The sequence below is a fragment of the Tenrec ecaudatus genome, chromosome 10 (genome assembly GCF_050624435.1).
Source record: "Tenrec ecaudatus isolate mTenEca1 chromosome 10, mTenEca1.hap1, whole genome shotgun sequence".
In the NCBI taxonomy this organism is placed as follows: Eukaryota; Metazoa; Chordata; class Mammalia; order Afrosoricida; family Tenrecidae; genus Tenrec; species Tenrec ecaudatus.
Genome location: NC_134539.1, coordinates 129,774,500 through 129,782,274, shown reverse-complemented (window position 1 = coordinate 129,782,274; position 7,775 = coordinate 129,774,500). Strand labels below are relative to the sequence as shown.

The window sequence follows — 7,775 nt, the reverse complement described above, 5'->3', positions numbered from 1 at the left end:
AGGCAAAAATGTGTTCTTCCTCAGGGAAACCTCAGCAGTATATTTAAAGTCTTCACAGCTGATGGAATCAGAGCCATCCAGACTGTTGTTGTTAGGTGCCACTGAGTCAGTTCCAACCCATAGTGACTTGATGCACAACAGAATGCAACATATCCAGATTCTGTTCCATCCTCTTGCCTATAGTGAATGGACATGGTCTTTAATTCGATCTACAGAATACCTGTAGAGCAACATCGAGATTGGTCTTTTGTTAAATAACTGAGACTGTAACCTAGCAATTTTAACACATCAGAAATACTATCACAGAATGTTTACTTATCCTCAGCCCCTCCAGTGCCTTCTCGCTGTGGAAGACCCGGGCATTGCCTGAGGATAGATAAGAAAGTCCATGTCCCTCCCCAGGAAGAACCCATTTTCTTCTGGGGCCTCCACAGCAAGCTAACAGTGAAAAAAAAAAGAATGTTTACTTAATTTAACGTGCAAACTGAAGTGAAGTAAAAAAGTGTCTATCTCACTTAAATCTATCATAACCAAACTAGGATTGGCATGCAATGTTCAAATTGCATAATATTCTATTTAACAAATAAATTTGCTAAATAAAGTCAGTATTACTTCTAGTTATGAAACATTTAGCCATTACATTTCTGAAGATATATAAATGGTAAAATAAGGAGCCCTGGAACAGTCGTGGTTACATGTTGGGCTGCTAACTGCAAGGTCAGCAGTTTGAAATCACCAGCCTTTCTCCAAGAGAAAGACCAGGCTTTCCACTACTGTAAAGGGTTACAGTCTCAGAAATTAACAGGGGACAGTTTACCCTGTCCTATGGGGTACCTCTGGGTTGGCATCAACTCCATGGCAGTGGTATTGATTTTCTTCATAGTTATGCCCCGCTCCTGTTCCTCACAGGTAGATTATTCTACATATTGCTTTGCAACTGACTGCATAGAGGAACTGATAATCCCTGGACTGTTCAGGGGAGCTTCCTTGGGATACAAGTTAATATTCCTAAGAACCCTATGAAAATTAATTTATTATATCCTCTGCAATTTAATCTCAGAGAGGTTCAAGGCTTGTCCATAGTCACAGAATTAACAAGTGGAGCTATTTAAGATTTCGGTGGGGGCTGTGTTGACCCCAACTCCAAGGCTAGTGTGGACCCCAGTTATGCTGCTTCTGTCTCTGATCATTGTCCACTGATGACCAAGCAGGAATCTCATGCCCAGGAATGGTAGAAAATAACTAGGTCTAATATTGATCGCTCCTCTCTGTTTTTCAATATCAATCTAATCTAATTTTAGAATTAGATTGAGTGAATGAGATACAATAAGCAGATGCTAAAGGCAAGTTCACCTCCCATCTGCTCAGTCAGGGAAGGATGGTGAGAAAGGACGAGAATCTACACTGTCTAGAGCTCAAATGGCTATAAGGATATATGTAGGATTAGCTTTATCCAAGAGTAGCCAGAAACTCACTTGGGGCGCTGCTACCTAATGTGTTAGGCAAATTTACGGCCATCCTAGAATAAGGTAACCTTAGGAAGTAGGGACTTGAGGAGGTCCTAATTTGCTCCTGATTTCTTGGGTGACATTGAACACATCCCTTTAGCTTTATTTCCTCCCGTACAAAATGCTGAGAAGAGTATGCAGCGTGCTCTGTACCGTCTCTAAGGGAAGGTGTGGGGATAAAATAAACCTAATGTTGTGAAAGCTCAACCCAAAGGAAGTCTTTTCTTGTAACGCGCTATGAAAATGCAACGGCGGATACTGCCTTCACTTCTTGGGGGTTGTCATTTATGTCCAGATCATTAGACAGCACGTCCTCTGTCCTTCTGTGAGCCTCCAGGCTGCCCAAGCCTTGGGCCTTTGAGCTCTTTCCTATCACTGGAGCCAGCATGGGTCTCTTTTAGCTCGAAGCTTCTGGCTCGGGGAGATTCATAAGCAGCTCCCTTGAAACTAGAGCCCGGTGCTCACTCTCTGAAATATCTTCTTTATCAAAACATTCAGGATAGAGCAGATCCACCAGGGGATAGAATATACAATGCTTTTCTTTCTTGAAGAGGAACTGCATTTTTCAAAAGCGATGCCTTCGTATTCCCTCTCCTCATCCCCTCCAACCAGTAGCTTTCTCTGGCACTATTATTGGAATCAACTACAGATAAAGGATTTGATACGTTATAGCTCCTTTCTTCCACTTGTATATTATTTTTATAATCCTCCCAACAAGATCAACTCAACCTTGATCTGCCCAAACTAAAGACTTGGTGCCTGTGTATGTTAGTTCCCAATTACCAGCAGGAAAAACACCCAAAAAGGTTGGGTGGGGAGGTGACTCTTGATCCTTACTATTGCCAAGCAGCAGAAGTTTCTACTTTATGATATCTTGATTCTGAAAGTGGCCTTTATGATTTTTTTCTCTACAAAGTATTTTTGCAAGATAGCATAATTATCAAGGATTTAAAAATATTCCCAAACTACATAGGATGGATGCTTTGCAAATTGGATTTTATTGTTGTTGTTAGGTGCCTTAGAATTAGTTCTAATAGTGGCTTTATGTATAACACTGGTGGTGTCATAGTTACACATTGGGCTGTGACCCGTAAGGTTGGCAGTTCGAGACCACCAGCAGCTCCTCAGGAGAAAGATGGAGCTTTCTGCTCGCATAAACAGCCACAGTCTCAGAAACCCACGTGGGGTCATGATGAGTCAGCCTTGGCTGGATAGCAGTGAGGTTTTTGGTTATGTACGACACTGCCTGGTCCTGTACCATTCTCACAATTGTTGCTACGTTTGACTCCATGGTGGTCTTCACGGTGTCAGTCCATCTCATTGAGGATCTTCCTCTTTTTTACTGACCCTCATCCCTTTCTGGGGACAAGTTGGTACTGATAAAGGGTCCAATGTGCATGAGACAACATCTTGCCATGCTGGCTTCTAGGAAGCCATCGGGCTGCGCTGCTCCCAAGACAGATTGGTTCATTCTGCTGGCAATCCATGGTACGTCAATACTCTGCCAACACCCTGATTCAAAGGCATGAATGATTCTTTGGACTTCTGGGGTTATTGTCTGGCTTTTGCATGCATGTAAGACAACTGGGAATAAACCCTGACTCAGTCAGGTGTTTCTTAGTTCTCAAAGTGGTATTTGCTTTTCAGCACATAATAGGGGTCTTGTGCAGATACTTGCCCTGAGCAATATGTCACCTGACGTCTTGACTACTGCTTCTGTGGGTGTTGACTACAGATACAAGCAAAATGAAATTCTTGACAACTTCAATTTCTTATCCATTTACTATGATGTTAAGTTGGGTTTTAATATCACGATACTGATGTTAGAGGTGCCATATTGCAGATATTTCAAATGCATATGCTCTATTGAGATTCAGGACAAAACATGGAGTAAGTTCTGATGAACAGAAGGTCTATTCACTTAGAAAGCAGATTAGCAGAAAACAGTATGAAAATTAAGGTGACAGGCTTCACAGAACAAAAAATCATATCACTGTGAATGAGGAGGAGTGTGGAGTGGGGATCCAAGGCCCATCTGTAGGCAACTGGACATACCCTTAAAGGGTCATGGGGAGGAGATGAGCCAGTCAGGGTTCAGTGTAGCTACGATGAAACATACAACTTTCCTCTAGTACTTAAATGCTTCCCCCACCCCACTATCATGATCCCAATTCTACCTTACAAATATGGCTAGATCTGAGGATGTACACTGGTACAGATAGAAAGTGGAGACACAGGGAATCCAGGGAGGATTCAGGACCCTTCAGAACCAGAGGTGAGTGTGGTGATACTGGGAGGGTGGAGGGAGGGTTGGGTAGAAAGGGGGAAACTGATTATAGGGATCTACATATAACCTCCTCCCTGGGGGACAGACAACAGAAAGGTGGCTGAAGGGAGATAGTGGACAGTGTAGGACATGACAAAATAATAATTTATAAATTATCAAGAGTTCATGAGGGATTGGGGAACGGGGAGGGAGGGAAAAAATGAGCTGATGCCAGGGGCTTAAGTGAAGAGCAAAAGTTTTGAGAATGATGAGACCAACGAGTGTACAAATGTGCTTTATACAATTGATATATGTATGGATTGTGATAAGAGTTTTACGAGCCTCCAATAAAATGATCAAAAAAAGAAAGAAAATTAAGGTGAAACGTAAAACACATATTTTATATTCTTGTTTAAATGTTCGGTGTTTGGGTATCATGCTGGCACTCGGTGTTGGCCAGCCATTCAGGTTATTTTTCCCCCTTACTTTAGGAGTAAGTTTCAGATATGTCCTAGCCTTTCGCTAACACTACAGTCTTGGGAATTTCATTTTTGAATCTGTTGTACAATTGTGGCTGAGGTCACTGCATGTTATGTCACTCAACTCCCCCTTCAAATTATCCCAAAGAGACAAACAATAGGCCCAGACTGGAATCGTTTTAGTAGAAAAAATGTTCAGGCAGGTATTGGCAGCCATCCACATGACCTGTGGGTTGAGTAGTTATACATATGCAGGGATAAAGAATTAAGAAGAATACTTAATTTACCTTTATTGAACTCCTTTCCCCATTTGGGAGGGGGATGGTGAGGAAGGTCTCCCTGCCCAGCTGTCTCAGGCATTCACTATAGCCCCACACCTTCTTTTTACACACAGAATAGTTCCGTGTAACTCAAAATTAATGACAACAAGGAATCCATGAAAACATGTGCAGGCCCAATAAATGACCAGAGTCAGGCAAGGAATCTACAGACGCTATACCCGCATTCAGAGCCAGAATGCCTGACAGGACAATAGATGAAAATGTAAGTGTCGTTTAATCAGTGACATTTTCACATCTAAAAAAAGAATGTGTCAAATAAGGTGTCAGAGGTTGTGTTGGGTTCCAAAAATACCCACAGTGGTTCATGTCTTCCGGTACCATGACCTTTGGGAGGTAATCCTGAAGCTGCTTTTCAAGATACGAATCCTTGAACATGTGTTTGCCTTAGCCAACAGAAAGCAGTAGAGGTGATGGTGTGTCAACTTCCAAGTCTGGACCTCAGCACTTCTACGGGTTCTCTCAGAACCTCACCGAATAAGCCCAAACTATCCTGCTAGAGGAGGAGAGGGACATGGCTTCATTCACTGCACCCAAATAGGTGACAGCCAGTCTACTGCCAGAAGTTGAGAGTGAGCATCATAGACATGTCAACGTCCAGCCAACATGCCAGTTAATCACGGGCATAAGAGCAAGCCAGTAAAAATCAGCTGAGCATGGCCTACATCAGCAGGAGTGTTCAACTGATCTACAAAACTTGTGAGCAATAAGAAATGATGGTTGTTTTAAGCCGCTGCTTCTTTGGATAATTATTCTGCAACAGTAGATAGCCGATACATACGACATCATTAAAAATAAAATAGACCCAAGAGAGGTTCATGTAACCAGCATGGATGTAGCTGTGTCCAAAGGAGCTAATCCACACATTCAAGCAGGCCCGTCACTCGGCTTTCCCCCCAAGTTTTGGCTCACCACGAACATGTGAGGCATTGCAACAGGCATTAGTCCTGAGGTTGGTACACATTCCGATTTTGGATTTTGACATTTTTAATGTGAGTTTTCTGATCCTTCCCAATGGATACAATGGGAATGCCCCTTATTTGCAGCGAAGTGTGCCTGAGTAGATTTTCCTGAGGCTCAGACTAGTACCTCTGAACAGCAGTCTCATTTATAACCCCCAAACACAGGTTCCACTAATCAACAGGGGCTCTGGGAGGATGAGAGACATTCTATAAATGCAAGCTTTGATCTTCTTTGAGCAGTGGTATGTTTGTGTATTCCTGGCAATGGGGCCTTAGCAAGGGATGCTTTTTCCTGTGGTATTTGCTTGGTAGATAGAACAGTCTATTTTAACATTGTAAGAGACAGACACAGGGCGAAAATAACAACGACGCAGACACACACTGTGAAATAGTGGAGCGATTTTTAACTCTATCCCTCTAGATGACTAGAAAAAAGTCATCTCTCTTTAAGCAGATCATTCTTGGTTTGGGCAGTATTACAGAGCTTGCAGAAATGGTAGCACACAGTACCCTTTGGCAATACCCTTAGGACATTCTAAATCCTTTAGTTCCTATGCAAAGAATTAAAGACTGATGAGAACTCAAAGGAAACTGCAGGCTAATGTGGCTTTGGACAGATATGTCCATAAAGCAAGAACAAGAACAGCTGTCTTCAGTATATTGTACCCATGACTAGAATCTTAACCGCAAGAGACAATGAGCTCTACCTGAGGGACTGCAGGAGATTCCCAGAGGAGCGCCATTCGTGTGGGCTACTGAGGATGGGTAAGAGTCTAGCAGGTTTAGAAATAAAGAAGGAAGACCTGGAAAAGGCATAGGACACACCAAGGCCATCCACATGTGAGAACATACCTTAATGGAATCTACAGCCACTATATTATCATCATGGGCTTCTGTGTGCGTGTTACATGAAGTCTATAATGACCACAAATATGAGTAGGGATTAACACAACAGGGAAGAAGAATCAGCAAATTAATTATCTGGATGTTTTCAAGGGAAACTGATAAATGAGCTTAGGGAAAGAAGCAGGATTATTCAATGTATCAGGGAAGGACGTCAGCTTCTTTGCTGAGCTTGGAGCAAGGTCTCCAAACCCCACAGTACAGTAAAGATATAGTGGTATGAACCAAATAGTTAATTCTTTTACACCTTGCTTGAAGAGTCAGTTATATTAATAGACCAGGGGGTGTCAGGCCTTTAGCATTATGATTTAATGATGCACATTATGGGAATTTCACTCGTCCGCTTTCAGTGACTATATGCTGTCATTCCATTGGGGGTTGGGCATCCATACTCTGACTTATTAGCTGCAAACAGGTTCCAGATCCACCTTACCTGCACTTCCCTGGGGGAAGGGCAATCGGTCCAGTGAAAATATGCCCTGACAACACTTAAGTGGGTGGAATCGGATGGTCGATCTTCTAGACAGGGTGAGCAAGGAGATAAAAAGGACGTGGGGAGGAGATGAGCCAGTCAGCGTGCAGTATAGCAACAATGAAACATATAACTTTCCTCAGTTCCTAAATGTCCACCCCCCCCCCCACTATCATGATCCCAATTCTATCTTGCAAGTCTGGCTAGACCAGAGGATATACACCGGTACAGATAGGAACTGGAAACACAGGGAATCCAGGACAGATGATCCCTATGGAACCAGTGGTGAGAGTGGCAATACCGGGAGGGTGGTTTAGAAAGCAGGAACTGATTACAGGGATCTACATATAACCTCCTCCCTGGGGAATGGACAACAGAAAAGTGGGTGAAGGGAGACATCAGACAGCTCAAGATATGACAAACAATAATTTATAAATTTTCAAGGGTTCATGTGGGAGGGGGGAGTGGGAAGGGAGGGGAAAATGAGGACCTGATGCCAGGGGCTTAAGTGGAGAGCAAATGTTTTGAGAATGATGAGGGCAACAAATGTACAAATGTGCTTTACACAATTGATGTATGTATGGGTTGTGATAAAAGTTGCATGAGCTCCCAATAAAATGATTTTGAAAAGGAAAAAGAAATCTCTTACATCACCTGTCATCCACCTAGGCCAGACCCAGCCCTTGGTCAAGCCCATGATTGGCTTGATGCCATTGGCTGTCCCTTCAGTCAGCCCACGAAGCCATAGGCTTGATGGTGACCTGACCTGCTGGTTGAGCCTATTGTATTTTGACCTTTGTGGTGTGGGATGTCTACATTGCATTGCCATGCACTGTAGCAGGAGGAA

General features: G+C 43.0%; 1 non-coding gene across 1 annotated transcript; it reads left to right on the top strand.

The window, feature by feature from the left end:
• The first annotated feature begins 316 nt into the window (after positions 1-316).
• Positions 317-446, top strand: LOC142460636 (small nucleolar RNA SNORA49). Its single transcript, XR_012786808.1, has one exon. It is a non-coding gene; the product is annotated as a small nucleolar RNA SNORA49 (small nucleolar RNA).
• The last annotated feature ends 7,329 nt before the right edge of the window (positions 447-7,775 follow it).